We start from the raw sequence: 26,968 nt of genomic DNA, 5'->3' as shown, positions 1-26,968 counted from the left end.
CAGTCGGTGAAGTGTCCGACTCTTGGTTTCAGACCAGGTCATGATCTTGGGGTCGTGGGACTGAGCCCCGTGTCAGGCTCCGCGCTCAGTGAGGAGTTGACTTGGAATTCTCCCTCCCTCTGCCCCTCCCTATGCTCTCTCTCTCAAATAAATAAATCTTTTTTTAAAAAAATGACTCAATTCAAAGATTTAAATGCTGGCTCCCTTTCTGGGCGTTCGGGCCACTTTGCCGTCAACCCGGGACTGGGACGGAGAACTGAAATCCCCACCGTCACCTGCAGGTGGCGCCACGGGCTCAGAAACGCATCAGACATGCTCGCGGAGCCGCGGGAACCCTGAGCTGGCGGCGGGAGAGCTGCTGCGGCCGGAGGCCAGGCCACAGGGCGCCCGGAGGCAGGGCCGACCCGCCGGGATGGGAGACGAATGGCCGGAGCAATACGCCCCTGGCCCCGGAGGCCAAGACCCGCCTCAGCCATGCAGGGGCTGTCTGTGCACGTGATCCTTCAAGTTTTTATTTCTGAATCAAGTAAAGGCTCACAGGAAGTTGCAAAACTAGTGCAGAGGGGTCCTGGGCAGCCTGTGTCCACGGTGGCTCCTTACGCAGCAGGGGGACGCTGTCAAAACCGGCCAAGGGACTGATAACCAGGCATCGTTTTCCAGACCATCTCAGGGAGATAGGGTTCTCGTGCCACAAGGAAGTGCACAATAAAGTGCTTTTTCGTAGTTTCAGAGTTGTGCAACTCTCACCACTAGCAACTTTAGGGCTTTTTCATCTTCCCTAAAGAAACCCCGCCCCCATCAACGGTCACTCCCCACCTTCTCCCCAGCCCCCGCCCCCGCGAGCCCCCTTCCCCTCCGTGGATGAGCCTGCTCTGGACGTGTCACCCACGTGGACTCACACCCCGCGTGGCCTTCTGTGTCCGGTTCCCTCCCTGAGCGTCGTGGGCTCGGGGTCCGTCCCAGGGCCGCACGTGTGGACGCCTCGCTCCCGCCCGCAGCCGAGGGACGCTCCCGCACGTCGGGGACATGCTGTGTGTGTCCGTTCACTACTGATGGGACACTCGGGTGTTTCACCTCCATCGTGAACATGGTGTCATGAATCCTTTCAAAGAAGGTTTCTCACTCTTTGCCTTCATGTGTACCAACTGCAAATCTCCCTGCCCCCCAGCCCGGGAACACCAGCCTGCACTTGAACTTGAGCACCTCGGCGACCACCACAGACGCCCCCACCTTGGCTGCGCTCAGCCCAGCCCCGCTTGAGCAGCGCAGCCCTGCAGCTCTGTCCCGGGGCCCACGAGACCGCAGGCTGCCAGGTGCACCAGCCGGCTCCCGGCTGTCCCTGTGACCTTCACCAGGCAAAAACGCTGGGCTGTCACTTTCCCCGTCAGAGGGAACCACAAGCCCTCCCGAAGGGCCAGCAGCGGCACGAGGAGCTGGACCCGGCAGCAGGACCTGCTTCAGAATCTCCAGAGCTGGCAGCCAAATGGATCTGGGATCCCTCGTTCAAAAATTATGCCAAACTTGAAGAGAACTATGGTAGGGCCTGCAGACCCCACGCAGACCCCGGCCCGAGGCGCCGCCGGGGAGGTAGGCAGACCTCAGACACACACAAAGAAAGCTCTGGAGGAGTGCCCGGTGCCGAGGGAGAGAGAAATCACACCTGGAAACAGACAGTTTCCAACGGTGGCCATCGGGGCGCCCGCGTCAGAAGGACTACCACCACCATTTGTCCTGGGCAGCACTTCTCACAACCTGGGACCCTCCTCTTGTCCACACACTTCCTTCCTCTTTCCCTTTCCATGAGATCGAATTCACCGACCATGACATTCACCCTTTCAAGTGTCCAATTCGGTGGCTTTTAGGATTTCTGCAAGGTGGTGTGCGGCCCCTGCACTAACTCCTGGATGCGGTCCTCAGCCCCCGAGGGGCCCCCAGGCCGTGCCGGGGTCCAGTCCAGCGTCCTGGGAGGTGCAAGACCCAGCCGCGCAGGGGCCGCACCCCACGCACACAGCACACAGCCATGACCCTGGGGTTTCCTGACCCCCAGCCAGTGCTAAGGGAAGGCCTGCGGAGCCCGGGGGCAGCCGGGGGAAACCAGGCAGCCCCCACAGAGCTGGGTGGCAATGGCCAGGTCCCCCCGGAGGCTTGGCTGTGACTCAGGAAGGGCTGGAACCCTGCTGCAGCCTGTGGGACAGGCCCAGGGGCTCGGTGAGCGCAGGGGTGGCTGGAGAGAGCCTGGTCATGCAGGCCCCCATTCTTGGCCAGCAGCGGCATCATCTGTCAATGGGAAAAGGGAAGACAAAACACACGGATCACAAGCCAAGGGCGCTCCAGGGGCTTCCACCAGTAATTTCCCGGTGATTTCTACTTCCCTTGTCATTCTGAAGCCTAATGTCTCTGAATGGTGAGTGGGGGACACGGGCAGCGGGACCCTTAGCTCCCAACCCTGGAGATTTGAAACTCCCAAAAGCAGGGCCATGAAACCGGATGTCAGGGGAGATGACAGGCCGACCCCTGATGAAGGAATCGCGTTGGGCCGCGCCCCTTAGAGCCTATGGTCAGCATCTCTGGATTAAGGAACTGAGGAGCCAGCCCCAACCGACACAGGACGTCTCATCTGGGAGGAAGGCGCATCACAACCCACTGTGCTCCATCAGAGCCTCCGGGATTCTTCCAGAGGGCTAGCACAGCCCTGCTGTGTGCAAACGCTACTGTCCCTCCCTCTAGAATTCAGGGTCCCCCCGTGCCCCGGCACTGCGGGTCATTCTCTGTGGGGGTGGGGGTTAGGGGGCACCCTGGGCGCTGGGGGGACCGAGCAGCATCCCCCAGGCACTCGATGCCACGACAACCCCAGTCATGACGACCACAGAGTCCCTGCAGGGAGGAGGGGGCGCCCTGCTCGACAGCCTGCCCAACAGCTTCCTGAAGCTTCTATTTGAGGTTCTGTGCCCAACTGGACACACTAGCCATGAGCTGCTGCCACCTCTGAGTGCCCTGTCCCCTCCTGGGGGGTAAATCCCTTTTTGGGTAGCACCGTGTTACCAATCTTCCGGGCCGGGGGAGGGGTGGGGCAAAGACTGAACCTGAACATTAACTAGGACTTCGGTTAACGGTCACGTATCAATATTGGTTCATCGATGACAACAAATGTGCGGTGCTAGAGCAAGATGGAAACTACGGGGAAGTGTGGAGGGGGCGGGGGCTATGTGGGAACTCTATTTTCTGCTCAGTTTTTCCATAAACCTAATGCTACTCTAAAAAGCAGTCTATTAAGAGAGGGTCTTGAAGAGACAAATTAGAATTCCGATTTTAGAAAGGAGGAAGGGAGCAGGGAGGGGAGAGGGAGCCCGTCTTAGGCCAGATGATCACTAAGTGCTCACATTTCACCAGTGATTCCTTCAACGAGCTGTTATGAACCAGACCCAGAGAGAAGCTGGATCAGTCCTGGCCAAATGCATTTCCTACTTGTCCCCCCAGAGCTCTTGCGAGTATTGTTAACAATATAGTTCGGTGAGGATCAGCCTCTCCTGAATGCTCAGGCCTGGATTAACCTACACCAGAGCCATCCCCCAGGCCCAGGGACCAGAGTGGACCAGAGCCCTAATAGAATCAGTCCCAAACCTCTGCCCTCGGATTACTCCCAAATCCCATTTGGCCAACGGAAAGCCTATTGTGGCCGGTGATGAGCTGATTTCTGCAAGATGGCACCAAGCAGACCTCACTGTCCGAGACACCCACGGGGCCCTGACACCAACATGGTCAATACCGGGGCCCTGACACCAGGGCCGTGACACCGACGGGGCCTGGTCAGCGGAGAGCTGATTCACCTGCCGTCAGCACGGACTCACCTGACGTCCTCACCTAGATGTTTGGTCAACCATCACAGGGATCTAATGGTAAGCACTGAGCAGCACTGGATTTTTCATTTTCTTGTTTTCCCAACATCTATGGGCCTGATGATGTGGGGAGACACAAGAGCCCAATGGGACACGAGAAATTCAACGAGGGGAGAGCAGCCTAACAACAGGGGTGAGAAAAGGAAATCTTTGTGATTTCACGAATTATCACAACATAAATGCCAGCACCAAGTTTCTGAAATGAACGAAGCCCCTGCCTTTACCTCCTTCCCTCTGAAGCAGTGTCTCTCCCTCCCCCCCCAGCACTGCTGACTCTCTGTGGGCCCCCCCGGGCGCTGTGGGGGGTCGAGCATCACCCCACGACCCCGCTCACCCAAGGCCAAGAGCACCCCAGTTGTGAGGAGGCCAATATCCCCAGGCACCCCCCACCGCCCCAAGGGGGCAGGACACCCCCAGTTGAGATGGGCCGCCCCGACCCGGCAGAGGGCAGAGGGCAGAGGGCAGATCTCCCCTGCCCGGGCTACAGTCCACTTCTCCAGCAAATGAGTGGGTGGGACGAGGGCGTCTGAGCCCCCTCGACTTCCCATGCTGCCGCCCCCCAGCGTGGGGCAGGAGCGCTCGCCTGCTTGCCTGCTAGGAGGCTCGATATAGCAATGCAGCCCCGTCCTTTAGGCACTGCAGCGATCAGCCCAGCCTTCCCTCGTCACCACAGCAACCATCTAAATCTGTCACCCCACGAGGCTCTGACTGCAAATGGAGGGGGAGGAGAAGCCTGGGGGCCGGGACCGTGGGGAGGCGCCCAGGGGGGAGGTGACACGGCTGACCCCGGGCTCTGCCAGGACAGACCCAGGGCAGGTGCCATCACACCCCGATCAGACAGGACACGAGGGTACGGTCTGCTTGACCCCAGGGTTAAAGGGTTAAAGGAGCCAAGTATCAGAAGGCGGAGTCTCCGGGAGCGGAGGGAGCGCAGCTGCCCTGTGATCTCAGGTCCACGGCCACTGGGAGGCCCTCCCAGCCCTCCCCCACACAGCCCGGGGGGGGGTCACCTGGCTCCCACCAGGACCATCGGGGGTTATTCTGCTCTCACACGTGGGCAGGGATCTGACTCAATTCTCCCCCCAAAATCTGGCACTGCTTACATGGCCGGGTCATTCTCCGCGGGGGCGTCCTGGGTGCAGTGGGGGCCGAGCAGCATCCCTGACCCCCACCCCTCGATGCCAGGGGCCCCCGGCTGTGATGACCACAGATGTCCCCAGACACGCCCATGTCCCGGGGGGCAGGATCGCTCCCCTGTGCGAGGTCATCAAGCCCCCACCACCTGGAATTGTGATGTATGTAGGGACAGGCAGTTGATTTGGGAGAGGACCAACGTCTGACCAAAAAAGGGAGACAGAGAGAGAAAAGACAATATGTAGAAACAGATTTCTTTTTCCACTCAGAATTAAAATGGTGACACAGTCCCACGGAAGGGGGTGGGTGGGGACACGTATTCTTATACCCAAGAGGCAGCGCTGCGGCGCGCTGTGTGTCCCGACTTCCCGGCTCACGGCCTCCTCTGTGCCTCAGTTTCCAAATCCGTAACACAGATGATGGGAGCACCTACCCGACAAGTGCTTTCCAGATTAAACAGCTGAAAATCTGGGGGCGCCTGTGAATCAGCCGTTAAGCGTCTGCCTTCGGCTCAGGTCATGGTCCCAGGGTCCTGGGATCGAGCCCCACATCGGGCTCCCTGCTCCGCGGGAAGCCTGCTTCTCCCTCTCCCACTCCCCCTGCTTGTGCTCCCTCTCTCGCTGTCTCTCTCTCTGTCAAATAAATAAATAAAATCCTTTAAAAAAAACAGAGAGCCGGACATCTACAAGATGTTACAATCAGTGCCCGACACTGCGAACGGCGCCCGGCCACTTCACCATCGGAGCTTCTGCCTTACAGAAGACATGTCACAGACTTAAGTCACACAGCACAACTTCTCCATCACTTAGAACTTGAGTTGCCGGCTTTGTTGACAACACCAGGGCCCAGCAAAGTGTTCCCGTGAAGGGCCGAAGGGTCAATACTTTCAGCGTGTGAGGCAGGTGTTCTCTGTGGTCACTACACGACCTGGCTACAGTAGACAAACGGGTGTGGCCATGTGCCAATAAAACTTTATTTACAAAAGCAGGAGGCCTGGGGCTGGCCCATAGGCTGCAGCTTGCGACCCCCGGGGCAGAAGACGGTCTGTTAGAACATGGCACTATTTTAGCCGCAGATGCTCATAGCCAGACACCACTGCAGAGAGAGCGGCCCGATCTCATCCCGAAACTAGACCGTGCGTGGGTCACATGGAAAAGCTCCACGCTGCCCCAGACCGTCACCCAGCAAAATGATCTCAGACCTTCCCGCAACACAGAACGCTCACAACCCCGGAGGGGCCGCTTTTAAATTCCTAAGAGGGCGGCTGCTTTCCCATCACCTTGAAAAAATCCATCCCCCAACTTGGTCGTAAATACCTCATCTTTATCGACTGGCTAGCAAGCCTTGGCTGCAAAGGGCACCCAGAATGTCTAGACCTGGTGAGCAAAATCGCCACGGGTAACAGACCGCATGACCCACCCCCTGAGCGGGACATGGTTCATGCGCATGGAAGGTCTGAAAAACCGCCCCAGCCCAGCAGAGCCTGAGATGTGACAAGTGAATGTCACGTGGGGTCCTGGATGAGGTTCTGGGGCAGGAAAAGAGAATTAGGGGAGAAGTAGAGAAATCTGAGGTATGGATAACAACATGCCGATATCGGTCTATTATCTGTGACAAATGTACCGCACCGAGAAGATGGGGACCGCAGGGGACCTGGGTGTGGGCTCCGTGGGAACTCTGTGCTGCCTTCCCCATTTCTCTGGGGATCTCAAACTATTCTAAAATGAAAGTTTACTGAAAAAGAGAAAAGACAGTGACGACGGGCAATTAGCTGCTGATGCCAGGGAACGCTCCGGAGTGTGACTGGGGGAGCATTAAGTCCCTGTGACAGCGCCTAATAATGACATGATTATATAAAACCTAGAAGAGAAAGACGCTAAAAACAGGATATGCTAATCAACAGGGGAAGTTTGCTCTTATGACAGGAACAGCGGGGGGTGGGGGGAAGACAGGTGGCTGAGCAGCCCCCCCGGGCAGCCACGGTGGATCCACCACAGGGTCCTGCTGGAGCAGGCCCCTGTGACATCTCAGGCCAACCTGGGCACCGTGGCACATTCACTCGGGAGGCCTGCTGAGTGTGCAGCCAGCGCCTGGGCCTGGAGGACGGCAAAGGTTTTACGGATGGAGAATTCTGGAAAATAAGAGGGAAGCTGTGGGCCAAAGAAAGAAAGAACTAATAGAACATGGCATCCTGGTCTTTGCAAGTTACCTTATTAGACACTTTCATCTACACCAGGGTCTCTCCCCCTTGGGCCCGCAGACCTCAGGGCTGGTTCATTCTCTGCAGGGCCATCCTGGGCACTGTGGGGGCGGAGGAGCATCCCTGACCCCACCCCCTCCATGGCAGGAGCACCCCCGGTTGTGACAACCACAGATGTCCCCAGACATCACCCAGTGTCCCCTGTGGACAGAATCCCCCCAGATGAGAACTACCACCCTATAATACCTAACAATCTACACACAACCCATAGGAGTATAATTATCCCCACTCTACAGATGGGGTAACTGAGGCTCGGAGAGGAGATGAAACCAGCCTGAGAAGAAAGGGATATCACTTTAGTAAGGAGAGGCCTCTGAATTGGGAAGGAGGCAATGCTCATCTATCAGGGAATGGAGGGCAAATCTGGCCCACTACTTGCTTTGTAAATAAAGTTTTATTCAAACACAGCCATGCCTATTCACTTATACACCATCTCTGGCCCATCTGTACCTATAAAGGAAGAACTTGGCAACTGCAACAAACAGCTGGCCTGCAAAGCTGAAAATACCTACCCTGTGGGCCTTTACAGAGAGTGTGGACTCCTCACAGGGAGATCCTGCATCACCACTTCAAGGCCCTGCAGGGTTTCCTTTTCAGACTCTCAGTCTAAGTGTGCAGTGCCTATTCTGTTGAAGGAATGCACACAACACAGGCAGCCTCCCTGGAAGTAAGGCAGATCTGGCCTGCTTCTGCTTGGTTCTGGCCCAGGAGGCCTGCCCCGTGCTCCCCCCAAGGCCAGAAGAGGGCCTGCCCCCCCATCCGCCTTCCAGGGAGCGCGTGCCGTCGTAGGTGTGCGGGGACTGTCGGTGAGTGGCAGCTGGTGGCACGCCAGCCCATCGGCCTTCGAGGCCCCGGTGTGGGGGCTGTGCTGTCACCCCAACCCTGCTCTCACGTGGGACGCAGTGGAGGCTTCTGCTCCGGGCTCTGGGGCTCGCCTGACTCTGCAGGTCAGCCCTGCGGCCTCCCAAGGGCAAAACGTGCTGAGTGAGCATAAGCTCATCCTCCCGGAGCTCCAGCTGCCTCGGCACCACTCTGGGTCCCGGTGCTGAGACCCACTGGATGTTCTGGAATCTGAAGGTCACCTTGCTCCACGCTTTCTCCCCCCAGGACTGTGGGCACTGGGGGCAGGTCACTCTCTGGGGGGTGGGCACTCTGGAGGGCTGAGCGCCATCCCCGGCCCCACCCACTCAACGCCAGGACTACTCCAGCCGTGACCATGAAAAATGTCCCCAGATTCTGGGCAGTGGCAAATAGGGAAACTGCTTGCTCTCTAAAAGTAACTCCTGGATGGACCCACAAGACCTGACTCCACCCAACACTTGGAGGCTGAACCAGGGGGGCTCAGTGGTGCCAGAAAACCAGAACTCCGGTGCAGCAACCCTGAGACCTCGAGACAGGCCACGCCCAGCAAGTCCCACACACGCGGCCCGTCTGTTTCCTGAAGCTTGCGCCCTTCCTGATCCGAGCCTCACTAACCGTATGCGTTTCCCGGGGTGGCCGTAACAAGTGACCACAGGCCAGGCGGCTTAAAACCACAGGGACTTCTTCTCTCCCACCTCTGGAGCCGGAAGCCCGAGACCCAGGCGTGGTCGACAATGATGACAGTCTGGAGGAAGGAGGCCGGAGGCCACCTCTCCATCTGCCCCAGATGCTGGTGGCCCTGAGCCCCACATGGCCAGCAGCGGCCAGCCATGTCATTCACACTGACCACAAAGTGCTCCCAGGTAACTTTCCCTCCCCTGCATTCCAACACGCTTTTCTGACTTACAGTCACCTCCTGGGGGGCTGTGTGTGGGAATGAGCTGCCACGGGGACATTCCCCTACAACGGTGGAGGGCCATGGTTGGGGGGGGGAGTGTGCCATGCTCCAGCGGCCCGTCCTGGGGTCACAAGTGTGAGATGGGCCCCAGGGCAGGCAGGTGGTGACAATGTGGGGTCCTGGAGAGAGGATACCTGGCTCGCTCTGTCACCACATGGGAAGTGGCCCAATGTCGTCAGCTCTTCCAAGCATCCTGGGGAGCTGGGAGGTCTTTCATTATAAAATTACCTGATTTTTAAATGTTGGCAGAAATTCAAAGTTTAAAACCCCTGGGTTCTGGCTCAGCCAGGGGATCAGGGTCAACATCAGCTGTGGACGGCATGAGCCCCTCTGTGTGTTCTTACCCAAAACCACAACCTTAGTCAGACTACGAGAAAACACCAGAAAAATCCAGATCTGGGATGCTCTGCAAAGCTCCTGACCTGTTCTCTGCATGACCGGCTAGGCATGAAAGACAAGGAAAGTCAGAGAAACCGTCTCAGCCCAGAGGGGCCTAAGGAAACATGACAATGTCATGTGGGGTCCTGGGGCAGAAAAGGGACATTTTCTGCGAGATGGGAAAGAATAAGGAAATCTAAGTATAGACTTTAGTTAATCATAATGTATTGATATTGGTTCAATAATTGTGACAAATGTACCACACTGATGTAAGATGCTAATACCAGGGGACACTGGGTGTGGGCTATATGGGAATTCTCTGTACTGTCTTTGCAACTTTCCTGTAAATTCAAAACTACCCAAGGGAAGTTTATTTTAAAGACAGGTTTACAGGGGCGCCTGGGTGGCTCAGTCGTTAAGGGTCTGCCTTCGGCTCGGGTCGTGATCCCAGGGTCCTGGGATGGAGCCCCGCATCAGGCTCTCTGCTCAGCAGGAAGCCTGCTCCTCCCTCTCCCACTCCCCCTGCTTGTGTTCCCTCTCTCGCTGTGTCTCTCTCTGTCAAATAAATAAATAAAATCTTTAAAAAAAAAAAAAAGAAAGGTTTGCAAAGTGCAAACTAGGTGTATTGGTATAACACACTGCAGGATGTTCACGATTGCCTTGTAACTTGCTGTTAAAGGCTCAATGTGTCTTCCAAACTCAATGGGCTTGTCCTCAGAAGTGACCATCAAATAAATATAAATATATAGCCATGATAATTTTTTTAGAAATTAAAAAGAAAAAAAAAACTGCTGGGATGGTCAAGCACCCAGGCGTGAGGACAGGGTTTATTTAGTCTATGAACCAGCAGACACAAGTAGGAGAGCAATGGCAAAAATGGTTAGAAGGTGGGGAGCCCCTTGGGGGACACAAGCCTAGCCCTTCATGGTGGCAGAGGGGCACAGAGGTCCCTGGCCCCCAGCAGCCTCCCAGCCAAGAAGGGCCTTGAAACCACATCAGTGGGCACCACTCCCGAGCAGTAACAGTGACCACAGCTGCCCTCTGAGCTGGGGCCCTGAGGATCTTGATGCCACTTCACCCTCACACCAATATGGCTGCAAGGTCAGGAACCACTCCTTTTCTATTTCGTTAAGGAAAAAAGCTGTTTGATTGGGGTTTTTCTTTTAAGCTAAACAAAACACAAAATACTGCCCAAAGCCAGTAAGAGGAAAAGGAAGAATTCAAACTCAGGTTTAACTCTAAAGTTCACGAAGGGAGAGATCTGGTGTAACCCAGTGAATCCCCCCACTGGAGACACTCAATGTTTAGAGACACTGGGAGTGCTCCTGGCATGGAAGGAGTAGGGCCAGGGATGCTGCTCAACCTCCACAGTGCCCAGGACGGCCCACAAACAATGACTCAGCCCCAATGTCCACAGTGCTGAAGGGGTGAGCCCCTGATGGACAGGGAAGGAGTAATAGCTTATCATACACCCAGACCTGTAAGTGCTAACTCTGTAAGAGACCCAAGACATTGGTAAGTATGCTAATACCAGGGGACACTGGTATTAGCAGACCAGTACATCAACCAGCACAAGCCATCTGAATTACAACATTTTCTTGAAAAGATACATTTGTACATGTACTTGCATATGCAAAGGGAAAAATATTCTAGAAAAAAACCAAACTGTTAACAGTTACAATGGTGAGTGGGATTGAGGGGTGGGAGGTTTATTCTTTGTTTTATGCCTTTACATATAATTTGAAATTTTGTTTACCATGAGCACAATTGATAATTCAAAAATTACTTCTAACTGGGGATTTGATTATATTAATTATCTAGCCCAAAATGCCAATAGTACCTAGGCTGAGAAACCCAGATGCATGGAAAATATAATTTAGAGACATGACCACTGAAGAAGTAATATGTTAAAGATTATTTCCCCAGAGAAAGGAGGCAGAGAAATGGGAAACCTGAAAAAGCTTCATGATTAGGAGGGAAAAACAAAGGCAACCATCAATGCAGACCAATATGTAAGATAGAAAGAACTACAGTTGGGGATAGGAGATGGCATCCAAGTTATGAAATCAAACAAAGTGGCAGCTATGGACTCCCCCACAGGAAACATGAGGACAGATTTCAATTCAAGTGCACAGCCCAACCCGTGCTTTAAAGTCTGTTCCAGCGGCGCCTGGGCGGCTCAGTCAGTTAAGCGTCTGCCTTCAGCTCAGGTCATGATCCCAGGGTCCTGGGATCAAGCCCCACATCAGGCTCCCTTCCCAGCAGGGAGTCTGCTTCTCCTTCAACACGCTTTTCTGCTCCCCCTGCTGCTTCTGCACACTCTCGATCTCTCTCTCTCAAATAAGTAAAATCTTAAATAAAATAAAATAAAGTCTGTTCCATGGAGGTCTCTGGGTGGTTCAGTCAGTAGAACATGAGACTCTGGATCTCAGGGTCATGAATTCAAGCCCCATATTGGGTGTAGAGATTACTTAAAAATAAAATCTTAAAACAACAACAAAAAAAGTCTGTTCCATGGAAATTGAGTCCATCTGGTGATCAAGTTCTTGTGGAGCTCAGCTCCAGGAATCTGCTTCCCAGTAGGCAGTGGGACAATCACGTGCATCAATGAGCAGGCAATCCCACCTGCTACCACACAAAGAAGGAGCCTAGTGCTCCCACAAAAAGCAGACACCATACAGAACACCTCCACACATAACTTACTAGGCGTTGGCCACAAACTTTCTAGAAAAGTAAACTTGAAGCTTTTAGCTCTCAGCTTTTGGCTTCAGTAAGTAGTTTCTTAATTATAAGGAAAAAACTAGGTATTTTTTCTCTGCCATTTTTATTTAACATTCTATCATTGGCATTTTCTTTTTTTTTTTTTTACCTTTTTTTAAAGATTTTATTTATTTGAGAGAGAGAGAGAAAGCAAGAGAGAGAGAGCACAAATGGGGAGGAGGGGCAGATGGAGAGAGAGAAGCAGGCTCTCCCTGCTGAGCAGGGAGCCCGACATGGGGCTCGATCCCATGACCTGAGCCAAAGTCGGACACCTAACTGACTGAGCTACCCACACACCCCAGTGATTGGCATTTTCTAAGTATTCTTTGAAAACAGAATATATGAAAACAAATATATGGCTGCCCATATATTTACAACGAGTTAATATACCATAATTGTTGAACCATCTTCCTTACTATCGGTATTTAGACTGTTCCCAATTTCTGCTTTACAAGTAATGCTAAAGTGAACATCATTATGCCTATCTCTAATTACTTTCTTAGTCTACATTTTTAAAGATGGCATTACGGGATCAGAGAGCATTAAATATTTTTAAGGTTTTTGAAAACACACTACTAAGTTATTATTGAGAAAGATTACTCTATTTTATACTATCCCCCTGTCCACACCGTCATCAACACTGGTATTTTTTATTACTCCTCACCTATTGTAAAGGTGAAAAATAGAATCTTCTTTATTTTTCAATAAACTTTTTTACTTTGGAATATGTTTAGATTTGCAGAAGAGTTGTAAAGATAATACAGACAGTTCCTACATCCTTCACCCAGCTTCCCTTAATGTTAACGACTCATATAACCAAGGTAACATTTGTTACAACCAAGACAACAACATTGCTACATTACTATTAACCAAATCAAATTCAGATTTCACCAGTTTTTCCACTAATGGCCCTTTTCTGTTCTAGGATCCCATCTAGGATACCACATTGCATTTATCACACTTTGTTGTGATAATGTTGTCCCTAATCCTTAGAACAACCTTATAACCTAAGGTCTAACATCTCCATTTTGCTGATAAGATGAGGGTTCAGAGAGGTTAAGTGACTTGCCAAAGTCACACAGCTGGTGAGCAGCACGGCCCAGATGCAGGCCACACCTAAAAGACTCCAGATCCAGGAATACTGGGAGCATGATTCCTTCTCTCATTCCATCCTCATTTCCTTCAAACGTGCAGAGGCTGGTCTCTAATTCCCCACTAACAAACGAGGTGATCCAAGCAAGGTGATATAAGTGGGTAATTAACCCACATGACAGAATTAAGTCATTAATTCTTCCCTTCAAATAGCCACCCTGGGGAACTCTTTCAAAGCAATATGCCATCTCATAATGTTTCTGGATGCACCTTGGGAATCACCTTTGGAGAGAGTAAGAATCTTATACCTGTGACATATGGTCCCACAACTTAGCAATGACATCCCCCATTCAACCCAAATCGGCCCGCTCCTGTTGACCTCTGGCTGGCTGGAAGGCACTCAGATGGTCCCCCCGTGATCCCCAACTCCTGGTTCTCACGTCTTGTGTCGGCACCTGCCCCTGAATGTGGGCAGGACCTGCGGCTTGCTTCTAACCTCTAGAATATGGCAGCGGCGATGGGATGTCACTTCCATGATTATCTGGCGTGACAGAGTAACTCCCATCGTGCTGACAGACTGTCCCCTTTGCTGCTGTGACGAAGCAGGTTGCCTACCGACCAGCAGCCAAAAAACCGAGACTGGCCTCCAGGTGACAGCCCGTTAGAAACTCAGCCATGCCAGCAGCCACGTGAGAGGGCTCCGAGCTGGATCCTTTCCCAGTTGACACAAGTCGACAGTCCAGGCTGACAGTCTGATTGCAGCCTGACAGACCCTGAACAGAAGACCCAGCTAAGCTGCACCCGGATCCCTGACCCACAGAAACGGGGAGACAATAAGCACGTCTCCAGCCGCTAAGTTTGTAGTGATTTGTTATGTAGCTTAGCACATAAATACAGGCTGTTTCCCAAATTCAAATCTACCCTCAAAAGATAAAAATGTGGGGGTGCCTGGGCAGCTCCGTCGGTTGGGTGTCCAACCCGTGATTTTGGCTCAGGTCATGATCTCATGGGTTGTGGGATTGAGCTCCGCGTCAGGCTCCATGCTGAGCGCGAGTCTGCTTGGGATTCTCTCTCCCTCTGCACCTCCCCCCACTCGTATGCGCTCACTCTCTCTCTCTCTCTCTGAAATAAAATCTTTGGGAAAAAAGGATAAAAATCTGAAATTTATCTGAAACCCACATATTTGTATATCTGAAAATACAAGAGCAGCGTAGCCCACTCCTGGAGGCACTCACAACTGCGCATGTTAGAACTACAAATTCTCCCAGGTGACTGGTAATGCGGAGGACACCTGCATCGATGTGAAACCTGGGGGTGGTGAAGAAGACACAGACCCCCTCAGCTGATGTTCATAACTCAGACTCTTGTGCTCAACAGCACATACCCCATCAGGCGGTTGCTGTATGGAGTTTGAAAGCTGTTCTGTTGTGTACCACCAAAAAGAAAAACTGATTCAGGAAATAACACTATGCATTATATATATATCGTACTATTTTTCTTAAAACGGAACTGCTATAACGCCTCCCCCTCTGGCTGAGACTAGAATAGATAAAATCCAGATTTTTACACACTTGGGATTGGTAATGTTTTAACACATGGAAAATGCTATGGGGTTGCAAACTGCTTTATATTCTTCAAACATATTTCCAACCGTGCCAACCATCCTAACAGTTGGATGTGTTCGTAAATGAACCAAAACAGATCACATTCTTGGGGACAGATGCACCGTGGAAACCAAAGGGTCTCTCTGCTGCGGCGGGGGGGGGGGGGGGGGGGAGGGGGCAGTCATTAAACCCCTGAACCATCACAGAAAACGGGAGTGTGGCCTTCGTGAAACACCAGGGCTCAGGGAACCCGAGGAAGGGCGAGGACTGTGGCCACGTTCAGTGTTGCCCAATGAAAACCGGTAACCGCAAAGACCAGGAAATGCTGGCCAGCAAGAAGGAGAGGTTGCTCAGAGGTAAAGAAGCAGGGACCATTACTTCCCGGACTAGGCTGGTTAGATACCAGAAATACCGGAGTGCATGGCCCCTCTCCTGAGGACAGCTCTGAAGGACAGCCGTGACCTAAACTGGTTCCTGTGCAAGTCTCGATGTGTACAGAACCGCTGGGAAAGCACTTCCCCAGGGTCCTATAGGGCACAAAGACAACACATGAAAAACACATATTCCTTGCACAGAGTTCTCAATGGGAGAAGCGGGACAATTCTGCCCCCAGGGGACGTTAGGCCATGTCACGATGAGATGCTCCTGGCATGGAGGGGGTGGGGCCAGGGATGCTGCTCAGCTCCCCCAGCGCCTGGGACGCCTCACAGACAGTGACCTGCCTCGATGTCAGCAGTGCGGGGACGGGGATGGGGGCGACCCTGCTCAGTCTGGCCCTCGTATCTAACGGGACTCCTCCATCTTTATTACAAAGACAAATCTGTGTCATCACCACAGAGGGAAAAACGGCCGCTTAATTACATTTCCATATGTGCTTCGGAGAGTTTCCCTAGGGAAGATGGCCGGGAACATCACCTGGAGACAGGACTCCGCTGTGCGTCTCCCGAGCAGTCTAAGCCCAGCTGTGAGCCCCGAGTGTCCCTCTGTTAACAGGATATCCCAGAGCACCCCAAAATTTCAAACATGTTTTCTTTGGCTTTGATCCCTTTACAAACAACGGGGGGCGGTCCTGCCCCCAGGAGACACTGTGCTGTGTCTGAGGACAGCTGGGGTGGTCACGCCCGGGGGCAGGGGGCGACTGGCATTGAGTGGGTGGGGGTTAGGGATGCTGCTTAACCCCCACAATGCCTGAGACCCCCGCAATGTCAACAGTGCCAAGGGGAGGCCCTGGCTCCCAGGCAGCGCGTCTGGAGGAGAAGCACCGGGCGGAGGGTCAGAGTGCACAGTGGCGATTGCACCTGCAAGACCACAAAGTCACCGGAAACCCCGCAGAGCAGATGGCACCCCACGGCGCTTGCAACGATCTCATCTCGTCACCGTGACTCTGAGCTAAGTGTTCTCACTTCCCCATTTACAGGTGAGGGAGCATGGAGGGAGAGCCCCCAGGAAGCTGGCGAGGGCTTCAGATTTGGTTGGGTTTTTCTTCGACACTGCGGTCCCCGTGTACTCATCCTATGACCTGGGGCAGGCTTTACAACTTCTCGGCTTTCCGACCCGGAGCGCTGGGAACAAGGGCACACGCCTGAAATGTGTGAGGCAGGGTCTCTCGCCCCCAGCACTGTGGGCACTCGGGGCCAGATCATTCTCTTGGGTGGGGCCGTCCCGGTTTAAGGGTTAGATCAACAACGTCGGCTGCCATGAGGGCGTCTGGCATGGAGGGGGTACTCAGCGAAGGCTTCAGCTCCTTTTAATTTTTCTGGGGGCCGGGGGCGTAGGGGGCCAGGCCCGGCGTGGTGCACTCCTGACCGGGGCTCAGCCCTGAGCCCTCTGAAGCCTCCGGGTGAGGCACCAGGATTCCCCCTTACTGCCTGCCCGAGCGGAGACAGGACGCCACCCTCCACAGAACCCAGTGTGGCCTGCCACTCCCCCACAAACCGTCACTGGGACACCACGAGCCTTCCTGTCCCACCCAGAAATTCCTCACCCTCGGCCACCAGCATCCGACCACCAGGGCCTCTGTATGGGTGTTCTGGCAGGGTGAGCACCCTTTGGAAAACGGCGTGCCTGGGGTCCAGCCCCTTGTGTGCGGCTCTGAGTGCAAAGGGGGTGGGTGGCTGCGGCCGGTGCGTGCGCCAGGCGGATGTGCGGCACCAGAGGCCCCGGCCCTGAGGTGGGGGCCGCCGTGGCCGCTCGTGTCTCAGGGCGCACGGCATCCACTGCTGGGCTCGGGCACGGAGGCAGAACAGCATAATGGAGAAGCCACGGAACGCAACCACCCAGGGATGGCACGGTTACCAGCCGGTGGGCTGTCCGTCGGGGCTCCTGGCAACCTGGCCACGCTCGGCACACCGGTGGTGGGGAGTGAGACCACCTCCTTACTCTGCTCCCACAAGGGCCCTGACGTGGGACGGGGGATGAGATGCGTGGGCCTGTTTCCCCTTCTGCAACACAGACAGGGGTCCAGCCTGGCGGGGCCACGGCAGCAGGCCGCTCCTTCTGCACTTCACCTCCGACCCCGTCGGTTTCGTGGCGGCCCGCTGCTAGGAGCCTCAGCTCCCGGAGGGGCCGCTGGTGTCAGGTCCACACCCACCACCACGGAATCCCACCCCCACCTGCAGCCCGGGGCCGCCCAGCCTCTGCCACGCCATCTTCAACAACCAGAGACCGATGGCTTCCCACGACAGTCCGTCTGGCTCCCCAGCGAGTCCAGCCACTGTGGTTCTGCCCCCACGCCGCCAGGAACGGGTCTGATGCCTGAGGCGGCGACTGTTAATATTAAACACTCGTAATAACAGTGCGAACAGAACAGCGGCCACCACACCCTCCCAACCCTGCGGACGATCCTGGGGGGTGACTCCTATTCCTTTGTGCCCACGGGGAAACAGAAACAGAGAGATTCAAATCACACAGGGAGAATGTCACCCAGGGCTGAGCAGCAATTCCAACCCCGAAGCCTCACTACACCACAACGCCCTCCACGTTCCAGAAGGTTCCAGAAAGGCCCATAACTCCCAACCCTTCACCTCTTCCGTACCTTCCTCCCCAGGTCCCTCTTCCTCAGCAGTGCCACATCCAAACCTGACTCACCAGTTCCTCCCAGAGACCCGGGAGCACCTTCCTGCCTCCCAACCTATGCCGCACGCGCGGCCGCTGAAGGCCCAGGGCTGGCAAGACCAAAGTCAAGGGCGTGACTGCTCAGCAGCCCCAGACGCAGAGGAATTCACGTCCTCGTGCCAGACTCACAAGGACGGGACATAAATGAGAACGTGCCTGCGAGCACGGCTCCACGGGGCTTGACCTAAGGCAGAGGGAGGGGAGGGCCTTTTGGGAAGAAGACAGAGCCATTCTCCACCGCCCTTAACCTGCAATGGTCACATGTTCTGAAATATGACCACTTAGACCAAGAGGTGTTTGGGGGTGGGGGGTTGATAGAGTACACAAAATAGAAAATTTATAATGTTAACCAAAGTATACATTTCAATGGCATCTAGTATATTCATGGAGTTGTGCAACCATCACCTCTAACTAGTTCCAGAACATTCCATCTCCCCAAAAGGAAACCCTGTCCCCATCATTTGTCACCCCCCTTACCCCCTTCCCTAGCCCCCGGCTCCCGTGAGCCCCCTTCCCGTCCGTGGACGTGTCAGCCACGTGGACGCACACCCCTTGTGGCCTTCCGTGTCTGGTTCCCTCCCTGAGTGTCGTGGGCTCAGGGTCCGTCCCCGGGGCCGCGCGTGTGGGCGCCTCACTCCTGCTGGTGGCCGAGCGACACTCCCATGCGTGGTGGACATGCTGTGTGTGTCCCTTTATCCGTCGATGGACACTTGGGGTCTTTCCACTTGGAGGCTGTTGTGGATCCTGCTGCTGCGAACACGGTGAGCAGGTTTTTGTGTGGACACGGGTTCTTGTTTCTCTTGGGTGGACACCCAGGAGTGGGACCGCTGGGTCAGAGGGACACCCCACGTTTTATGTTTTTTGAGGAACCGCCCGACCGCCTTCCAGAGCGGCCGCCCCCTCGCGCTCCCCCCGCCCTGGGGGGGCTCCGAGGCCCCCGTCCTTGACAATACTTGCTAGTGCCCCTTTGCTGGATTCTGGCTGTCCTGGTGCGGTGATGCGCTGTCTCACTGTGGTTTTGATTTGCATTTCCCTGAGAGCTAAAGGACACTGAGCATCTTTTCACGTGAGACCAATAATTTTTTAATTTTTAAAAAATTTTTATTTGAAGTAGACTCCCTGCCCAACGTGGGGCTTGAACTCAAGATCCTGAGATCAAGAGTCGCATGCTTCACCGACTGAGTTGGCCCGACACCCTGAGACCCATTATTTTTAATACTAGGAACCAGGTACTCAGGAACCAGCTCCACACTCTAAATCCCACGGCCTGAAGACGTGCGGCAGTCCATCCCCGAGACACAAAAATCCTATGCAAAATGCAGGCGGTGCAATTAGGAGGAGCTACGAAGTGGGGGAGCCCCCGGGGCTGGGGTCCTTCCTGGCACGCTCCCCCATCCTGAACCTCAGTGTACTCCTCTGAAGACAGAACCCCAGACGGGCACCTCAGGGAGTTGCTCTTGGGGTCAGTGCAGCCCTGGGTGGGAATCACTGCACACAACGGGAAGTGAGACAAGAGTGGCCAGCAAGTCACCTTGCCCTGGAGCAGGAGAAGGGGGGAGTGAGCGAGACACCAACCAACAAAAATGGAAGCTCAACGTAAAGAAAACTGGGCCAGGCCCCCTGGCGACTGCAGACAGAGGTGGCTGCGAGTCCAGCAGGTTCAGAGCATCGGGCGCTGGAGAACGGTGGACGTGGGGAGTAGGTGAGAGCAGGGCGAGGCAGAGAGGCGGCCCCACGAGGGGCAGGCTGACGGTGAGCAAGTGGAGTGTGCGAGTGTGCCCAGCGCAGAGGGCATTCCAGGCCAGGGAAACAGGGGCGAGACCCCGGGGGCGCCAGGGAGAAAACTCAGCCGCGCTGAGAAAGCTGCCCCGGCAGGCTGGCGCAGGGCCCTGTCGACCTAGGCCCCAAGGCAGAAACGAGGATGGGGGCGGGGAGCCGATGAATGGGATCGGCCAGAGGAACTCAGATCCTTCCAGAGCCCCCAGGGCTGAGCCGTCAAAGGAGCAGCAAATGGACAAAAGTCCCACCAGGCACAGAAGCACGATCGATAAGTTTAATAATAGGTGATGGGCCCCACGATGCCGCTCCCGCGTATCCACCAGCCCTGAAAGCATCTGTCCACACAGAAGCCTCAACACACACGTTCACCGCATCACATTCACAACAACCACAAGGCGGAAGCAAGCCACGTACCCAGCAATGGATGCAGGGATAAAGACAATGCGATGTATTCATTCAATGGAATACTGTTCGGCCAGAAAATATGAACATTGACGGACCCCGAGCCCATGACGCTCGGGGAGGGAACCAGACACGGAAGGCCACACGGGGTGTGAGTCCACGTGGGTGACACATCCAGAACAGGCTCATCCACGGACGGGAAGAGGGAAGGAGGCTCGTGGGGGTGGGGGGCCTGGGGGAGGGAACAGGGAGTCCGTGCTTCATGGGGACAGAGCCTCAGTTTGGGGAGATGGAAAGTTCTGGAGACGGATGGTGGGGGTGGTTGTGCTTCATGCCACTGAGCTGTGCACTTAGAGACGTTAAGGGGCGCCTGGCTGGCTCAGTCGGTTAAGTGTCTGGCTCTTGCTTTCGGCTCAGGTCGTGATCTCAGGGGTGTGAGACTGAGCCCTGCGTTGGGCTCCCGGGGGAGTCTGCTTGAGTTTCTCTCCCTCTGACCCTCCCCCCGCCCCCCGCTTGTGTGCTTTCTCTCTCTCTAAAATAAATAAATAAATATTTTTAAAAAGAAAGAAAGAAAGAGTTAAGATGGTGAATTTGATGTTACGGGTACTTTGGGTGGAAATGGGTGCGGAGAACGGGGTGGGACACTGGAGCTGCACTGAGCAGAGACGGAGGGAGAAGTAAATGGGGACGATGTCTGGTGCGTGACAGATGCTCGATCTGTGCTGACGGCCACAGCTGACAGGTCCCCTCCCCCTGGAGGCAGGGGTATGGCAGAGGACGGCTGTACCCGCGGTTGGTGGCAGAGCAGAGGCCAGGCGGCTCCCTGCCCCGGGCGGCTGGAGGGAACCCCGTCCTTCCTACAGGGTGCCCCCCCGCTGCCCAGCTCCACTTTCAAAGGACACCTGAACACCTCCCCACAAAACAGCCTGCTTTCCAGCAATCCTTGGCTTTCCCCAGATGCCGCATCGACATGTGAACGAAGACTCACGGTGTTCCTTTGGGCCGCAGGCGGGCCGGTCGGGAAGGTAGGAACACCGGCGCCGTGAGGCGGTTTCCAGCCTTGGGCAGCTCAGGTCCCAACTCTGCCCCTAGATCTAAAGCTCCCCCTCCTTTTATTAAAACGTAGCACCTACGCAGAGCTGTGACAAACGCTCAGAGCCGGCTTATGCTTGTCTCAGTCACCGGCGGTGGGACCCGCTCATGCCCCTCACTGATGCATGGGTCTGGGACAGCTGGGACCCATGTGTCTCAAATCAGAAGGGAGAGGGTTCTCCCCAGCACCCTGCAGTGTCCAAGGCCACAGCATGTGAGACAGTGACTTCCCAGCTCCCCCAGATTATCTCCAGCTCAGCCGGCACTGGCTATGGTGGAGCCAGGAGAGAGTTACACCAGGCCGTGAAGACGGACCGCAGAGCTGACAGAGGACGGGGAATCCGGCATGGGAGAGCAAGGGGTCCCGGGCCCAGGGTTCCCCAGCACAAGGAAGGAAGGGTGGAAGGACACGCATCCAGGCCTCTGAGAACCTGGCAGGTGGGCAAACACGACCTGTGACTGGTGACCAAGGTCAACACCATCAGTGACGTCATGTGGGTGTCAGGGACCCCTGGTGTGATGTGCCAAGAGCGGTCCTCACCACTGTGTGTTCTGCCCCCAAACCCATAACCCTGGTCTGATCACAAGGAAACATCAGGCAAACCCAGATTGGGGGTCGTTGTGCAAAATTCCTAACCGGGCGTCCTCAAGACTGTCCAGGCATAAAGGACAAGGAAGGTCAGAGAGGCTGTCAGCCCAGAGGGCGTAACGCCACGTGGGGTCCTGGGGCAGAGAAGGGTGTTAGAGGGAAAGTGGTGAAATCCAGACAAGGCGTGGGCTTTGGCTAATAGCAATGCGCGCGGGTTAACTTCTGGGGGCAGCACGAGCTCAGGGGCAATACTGGGCGTTTGCTAGCACGGCGGTCACGAGGGGAACCTGGGGACTCTCCACACTGCCTTCGAGACTTTTCTTACACCTAAAATCAGCCCAGAGGTAAAATGTTATTGAAGAAAAAAAACAAGTCTCAGAACTCAGCGCACCATCTTTCTCAGAGGCCCCCTTGGACACTTACCTTACCCCAGGCCCCACTTCTCAGCTAGGGCACTGGAAGCTGCGAGGGGAGGGGACTGGGCCAATGTGGGAACGAGACGCAGAGGCAAGGCTGGGACCAAGGTCCCCTGTCCTCCTGAGCCCCAAACACCCACACACAGGAGTCTGAGGCTTGTGAATGCTGTGGGCCTGCTTTTGTCTCCTTTACACAGAGCTGAGGGGCCCCTGGAACCCTTCAGTGAGACACAGAGACAGAGGGAGAGAGAAGAAAGACGGGGCGCCAATCTGTTCCTTAAACAGCAAGGAATGTCCGGCCCACCCACAAAGCCCCCCAGCCCCATTTCCTCCCATCGGCCTCTTGCTGCCAATTGAAACAACCATGCATTCCCAAAGCGGCAGTCTGCCAAGAGACAAAAGGAAAAAAAAAGCAAAACAAACCTTCCGTTTCTCACCCTGGCCTCAAATATTTAAAATTCAGCCTACCTGAAGAATTAGTGCTTTTCAGTGCTCAGCCTAAAGACAGAGGCGTTTCTAAGTTCAGAGGGTGTGGAACAGAGACTCGTCCTTGGCTCCAGACGACAAAATTCACTGTGACCCGGCTGGGTGTTCAAACCTGGCTCCGGGCAAACTGTCACTCCTGGACATCATTCTAAAAAAACCACCCATCGGCTGACGTCAAAATTGTCCATCTGACTATGTGTTTGAAAGACCACTGCTTCATTGTGGGCTGTATTATTTTTATTTACTCGATATCCTTTCTCGGTTTATAGCTAAAAGCCATGAGCATGAGACATTTATGTGCAGTTTTATGTTCGTGCGTCTTTAAGTAACGTGATAATAAACATAACTGGCATTTTAAAATGGGATCTATTTGGAGCCATGGTTCATCAAATCTAAGATGCCATTATTTCTAAGATTGGCTGTTACGTCTCGCGACGCTAAAGAAAATAAATAATCAGTCTCACTAAGTATGGCATGCTGTTATGGGGAAAAAAATCATCCTACGCGTCTGTCCCCAAATCATTAACCTCTGCTCAACCAGGAGGCTATGGGGGTAGGAGCTCCCAGCAAGACAACATCAGAGACTACTCTGGAGCGAAGCATCACTTGCTCTCCTGAGACCAGTGCTAAAATGAACGGATAAAGCTGAAGTATGAGACCCCGAGTTCAAGTCCCAGCACTGCCACGAACGCATGAAACCAGGCCTGTCTCCTCATCTGTAAATCCCGCCATTAGACTAGCAGGTTGACCAACTTTTTCTGTAGGGGCCAGAGAACTGGTACTTTTGGCTTTGAGACAAGCTACTGGGTCTCCTGGGTTGTAGCCTGAAGGCCAATGTAGGCAACATGTCAACGAATGCGAGTGGCTCTGTGACAATAAAACTTTATTGGTGGACAGTGAAACTTGAATTCTATATAATTTTCATATGTCATGATATATTACGCTTCCTTTGATTTTTTTTTTTTTTTTTTGAAACCACTTCAAATGTAAAAACCATTCTCAGCCCAAGGGCCACATAAAAACAGACGATGAGCTGGATTTGGCCCGAGCGCCATGGTTTGCCATCCCCCGGACTAGACAGTCTAGGGGGCTCTTCTGGAACTGACTTTCTAAGACTTTCAATCCACATTCTCAACCAGCAGATACTTTAGTAGCTCTAAAAACCACCCACAACATGTCCAAATGTTCAGCTACACTCATATACCTTTAGAGGTCTTGGTTCCTCCTAAAATTTCCCCTAATCACTTCCTGCACCTGTGATGTCCAGATGTGGCCCTGAGCACCTGAAATGGGGCTCATCCTGAGACGTCAAAATCTGTAGGTGCAAACTACATACCAGATTTTGAAGACTTCATACAAAAGAAAGGAAAATAGCTCATTCATACCTTCTTCACGTTGATGACATGTCGAAATGTCAGTATTTGGATATAAGGGGTTATGTAAAGTGTCTCATTAAAATTAGTTTCACCTATTTTGCTTTTTTGAATGTGGCCGGTCGAACGTTTACAATTACATAAGAGGTTCCAATCCTGTTTCTATTCAACAATACAGTTGCTTGGAGTGGAGAACATGGAAGAATAATTCATAGAAAACTCCATAGCCTACAGAGTTACATCTTTCCCAAAAGGCACTCGAGGTTACTAAGCTATTCTTATCACTTTGCCCATGAAGGCAAAATAGTGGAGTTGGGGGGGATGAATCGGTGGAGAACAGAGGACTTTTTAGGGCAGTGAAACTACTCTGTGCGATACCATAATAGTGGATGCGTGACTTTATCCATTTGCCCAAACCCACGGTACAACACCAGCGGTGAGTCTGAATGTCACCTATGGACCCTGGGTGATCATGACGTGTCTGTGTAGGTTCACTGACTCTAACAAATGTCCCACTCTCATGGGGACGCTGATAATGTGGGAACCTGGGTGGGGGGGAGAGGGTGGTATGTGGGAAATCCCTCTGCTCAATTTTGTTATGAACCTAAAACTGTTCTCAAAAATAGTCTATTAAAAAAAAAACCAAACATATCTTTTTACTTTAATGTAATCATGGATTCATAAAATCTTATTAGAAATAGTTCAGCCCAGTGTTTCCCAACCAGGGGTGATTCTGCCCCCAGGGGACACTGGGCAGTGTCTGGGGACACCTGTCTTTGTCACGACTGGGGGGTGCTCCTGGCATTGAGGGGGTGGGGTCACAGATGCTGCTCAGTCCCCAACAGTGCCCAGGACGGCCCCATAGGGAAGGCACCTGACCCAAATGTCAGCAGTGCCGAGGGGGAGACCCTGAGTGAAATGACGTGGAAGATTCGGCCCTGCCTCGGGGCTCACACAAGGGGTGCGCACCCCCACCTGTCTCCTGGCAAACCTGTCAGTGCGAAGCTTGTCTCTGGCCTGTCCTACACACAGGACCCCCGCCTCTCCACCCGCGCAAGGCTTCCTTTCTTGCAGCACCTGTGGAGCTCATGGGATACACAGGCCTGGGCCCGTCTCCACCATCCCAGGGACCCCCACTCAGAGAGCCAGGTCGGGGACAGAATGGCCCTGGGTCCCCCGTCTCCACGCTTCCCCACGCATGCACACAAGCATCTCATTCACGTGGTACTCCCGGCGCCTGGCACCCGCTCTGATGCTTAAAATAGGCACACAAGCAGCCTTTGTTGGGGAGAGGCAGGAAGGAAGGCAGGCAGGCAGGCTCCAGACAAAGGGGACAGCAAACCGCACCATCCCGGAAAGGGGGCCTGTGCTGAGCGGGTGGCGGGGGGGGCAGCAGGGGCGGGTTTCTGCAGGCAAAGTGAAGGTCACTGTGGAAAGGCGAGGTAGGGCCAATGTCCGTAGTGCCACCAAGGCTGCATGAGGCATTTCCATCTTGTCAAGTGGGTGACGAGTTGGTAGACGTGGCAGGGAAATGACGATACATCTAGGCCTTAGAGAGCAGATTCTGGCCGTGCGGAGCCACCCACCTGAGCGGGCCACGAGGCCAACCCACCAGCTAGGATGCGTGGCGCCGGAGACCGAGAAGCACTTAAGTGGAAAAGAGAGACACAGACCCTGGAGGGCTGACCCTGGGCCACCCCCAAGCTTTGGTTCAACAGGCCACCAAGTGTCAGGAAAAAGCCACTTAAATAGCAGCTTGATTGTTCACTGCCACAACATGGGGGCAACCCAGATGTCCACGGTCAGGTGAAGGGAGAAACAAAGCCTGTCCGTCCACATGTGGAATATTACTCACCCATGAACAGGAGCGAGGTGCCGAAGCGCGGCCCCCAGGGACCGACCCCAAGCCCACGACGCTCAGGGAGGGAACCAGACACGGAAGGCCACACAGGGTGTGAGTCCACGTGGGTGACACGTCCAGAACAGGCTCATCCACAGACGGGAAGGGGGCTCGTGGGGGCCGGGTGGGGGGACAGGGAGTGATGGTTAATGGTTATAGGGATCTTACATGAGTGATGAAAGGCTCTAAAGGTTTATGGGGATGGTTGCACAGCTCCATAAACTTCCCCCAAAACTAAACTCTCTCCTTAAAATGCCTGAGTTTTATGACATGGAAATTGTACCTCAATTGAAAAAACGAAAAGCAGTAAGATCTTCCCCTTGGCAAAGTTCTCAAGGAAAACAAGAGCCATTTCTGGAAGAGTCTCAGAGCTGCCCGAAGCCCCGCCACGTGCCAGCTGGCAGGGCGGACGAGGAGGAGGATAGAGGCCATCCCCCCCCGGCCCCCGGGGACAAGTCACTCCACCTTTTCAGCCCCCCAGCTGGTCTCCAAGGTGTGCTGGGCGACATATACCATGCCTTTCCTCTAGACCCTGAGGAGAAAGAGGCCAGGCCGAAGGGTAGCATGAGAAAGAAGCAATGAAAAGCCAGGTCCGGAACTGTGGAAAAGAACAGCAGGAAGTGGAGGGAGGTTCCTTGGAGTGCAGAGGCCAGCCTTAAAGGACCCGGGCATGCGGCGGACGCGAGAGAACCTTCCCCGAACAGAGATCCAGGCGGGCAGTCACCTGCCGGCCGCTACTGCAGGGGGGGGCACAAAGGAGGGCGGTGGGGGGGCGGGTAACTCTATATCAATACCCAGCAATTGTGCAACTGTCCTGGTAACCGTCCTCTCTAGAAAGCTCCAGAAACTTCCAGAGTCACGGAGGCCACGCACA

The 26,968-nt window shown here is 54.3% G+C and overlaps 1 protein-coding gene across 3 annotated transcripts in view; it reads right to left on the bottom strand.

Annotated features, from left to right (window-relative positions):
* The window catches only part of GNG7 (G protein subunit gamma 7), a 125,085-nt gene that overhangs the window by 94,912 nt on the left and 3,205 nt on the right, over positions 1–26,968 (bottom strand). Inside the window, exon 2 of one of the 3 annotated variants that reach the window (XM_078057784.1) lies at positions 3,849–4,017. The exons of 1 other annotated variant lie outside the window; for it this stretch is intronic. The gene's annotated coding sequence lies outside the window, so the exon portion shown is untranslated. Of the gene's footprint in view, positions 1–3,848; positions 4,018–22,803; positions 22,878–26,968 lie in introns of those variants that run through there. One more of the 3 variants, XM_036100999.2, reaches the window with a different exon arrangement.

This window comes from Halichoerus grypus, chromosome 1 (genome assembly GCF_964656455.1).
Source record: "Halichoerus grypus chromosome 1, mHalGry1.hap1.1, whole genome shotgun sequence".
Classification (NCBI taxonomy): Eukaryota; Metazoa; Chordata; class Mammalia; order Carnivora; family Phocidae; genus Halichoerus; species Halichoerus grypus.
Note: the sequence above shows the minus strand (reverse complement) of the source record. Positions and strands in the feature narration are given on the sequence as shown.